We start from the raw sequence: 2,328 nt of genomic DNA, 5'->3' as shown, positions 1-2,328 counted from the left end.
GAGGGGGTATTAGTTGTAGTGTTCAGAGCCGTGGTCAAAGGAGAGCCTGGGATCAGGGAATCGGGCGAGTTTGAGTTGGTGGAGCTATTTGATGAAGAGGCAATTGCCTCTAATAATAGTATGGTTAATGGTTAATGGTTATTCATTGTTGGCCATGATAAGCCTGGAGTATGTTGGGGAGAGAAACGGTCCACCCCTCAGGGTCGCTTGAGGGGTAAGGGCTAGACAACTAAAGCAGGGGAATACCGTGCCCATGGCTTCCTCAGGCCGTTCAGGACTGGCACAAAGTCAGCCTTTCATCCTTTCAGCACGGCTCTCACACCTTAGGAAGTGGATAGTAGAAGGGGTTGGTGAAGGGACAGAAACAAAAAAGTAGGAGGGGGAAAAAAAAGACCATGCAAAATTTGTTGAGTCGAGGGCTGAGTCCCAAGGTTGGGGAGTTCCCCAGCATTGGGTCCCAGTCTCCACCTCCTAAGCCCCCTCACGACAACAACGGGCAAGGGATTGGGGGGGTAATGCTTAATGCTATAAACAAACAAATGTGCTAGACATCAAAGGTCATACAGCACTATGGTAAGTATTGTGGTGAAAGGGATTTAAAGGAGTTCTTTATCAGGACAAAAGGGTCTTAGATTTCAATGGTCATATGGCACTACAAAATAGTATGGTAGTGAAAGGGATAGAAAGAGGAGTAAATGGGGTAGGATAGGGGTCCATAGAAGGGGGAAGGGTCGAGGACAAAGGGTGATCAGATCAACAGAGCAGTTTCCCAGCGTCTGTTGTGGTGGTATGGGGCCTACCAAGGAGAAATGGAAGGTTTATCATTAGCAGTTTAATGGTGGATAGACCTGATCAGAAAAATTGAAGTGGGGCATTAGTTGGTGGCTGGGACGTGTGAAAAGCAGGGTTGGTGGGTTGTGGACAAGGCGGCGGATTGTGCCAAGGTATCTGCTTGCTCTTTACTGGGGATCCCAACATGGCTGGGTATCCAGCAAAACTTGACTGATTTCTGTTGCATAGACAAATAAACATAGCCTCTTAAGAGACAAGAGGACACAACGAAAAAGGGATGGTAGGCCTGATTCAGTATATAGGCTGTCAACAGGAGGACAGAAAGGAGCCAATGGCTAAATGAAGACTGCAGTGGTGGATTGGGTCAAGGTGCATGAAAAGGGAAGCACAGGCAGAATATATATGACAGCCATAATCAGGGTGGAAAGGATGTAAATTGATTAGTTTCAGGTCTACCACCATGTGCTGTCTTGAGTTTATGAAAGAGAAGTGAGGAGAAAATTGAGTGAAACTGACCTGGCTCAGGCATCAAGTTCAGCAGCCACTTGAAAGAGGATCACAGGTTCCACCATAGAACACATTAGGAAGTTTAAGTTGAGGTGGTTCAGGAATGGCTATATTGGCTGCATTTAGGGTATTGGCTGTGAAGTATAGAAGCATGTCTGAAGTGAAAGAGAAGGATGATGGAGGAAGAGTGAACGGTAAAGGTATGCCAGTCAGCTCTGACTGGCATAGGGGGACTATGAGGAGGAGGGTGGATGTCAGCAGTCACACTAATAGAGACCTAATTGGGAAGGTCATGTCAACGGAAGGTAATCTTGGCAATATTGGTGTGGGACTCCATAAGGCAGCTTCTAGGAGGAATAGTGGAGTGTGCATCACAGTCAGTCAGGTAGGCAAGTAGGTCATCTTCACAGACTGACCAATCTTTGTTGTAGACAGGGCAATCAGCTGGGGAGAAGGAAACAGTTCCAGTACAAGTATTAAGGGAGGAGTGGGGTTGGGCACAAAAAGGTCAGTGGGATCAACCAGGGTAGATAGCACATAGGCTTAGGACTCAATTGTAACTGACAAGGTGTGAATGATTGGGACTGCTGCAGAAGGAAACTTTGCCTACTTGTTTTTGGAGACATTTAAAGAGTTGGGTATTGTCAGAGTAAGGGGCTGTAGAGGGAATCACAAAAAAAAAAATGATCCCACTTGGCTGGGCTAAATAGAGTACAGGTTTGTAGAGGTGGGAATTGCAAATGGTTGAGGATGGGAGGAAGGTGCGCATGTGTGCATATGTATGTGTGTGTATGTGTGTGTGTGTGTGTGTGTGTGTGTGTGTGTGTGTGTGTGTGTGTGTGTGTGTGTGTGTGTGTGTGTGTGTGTGTGTGTGTGAGAGAGAGAGAGAGAGAGAGAGAGAGAGAGAGAGAGAGAGAGAGAGAGAGAGAGAGAGAGAGAGAGAGAGAGAGAGAGAGAGAGAGAGAGAGAAGAGCAAGAGAGGCTCACCTGTCATATCTCAGACTGATAGGGATACATCAAAATCACGAC

The sequence above is a fragment of the Penaeus chinensis genome, chromosome 3, assembly GCF_019202785.1.
Source record: "Penaeus chinensis breed Huanghai No. 1 chromosome 3, ASM1920278v2, whole genome shotgun sequence".
In the NCBI taxonomy this organism is placed as follows: domain Eukaryota; kingdom Metazoa; phylum Arthropoda; class Malacostraca; order Decapoda; family Penaeidae; genus Penaeus; species Penaeus chinensis.
Note: the sequence above shows the minus strand (reverse complement) of the source record.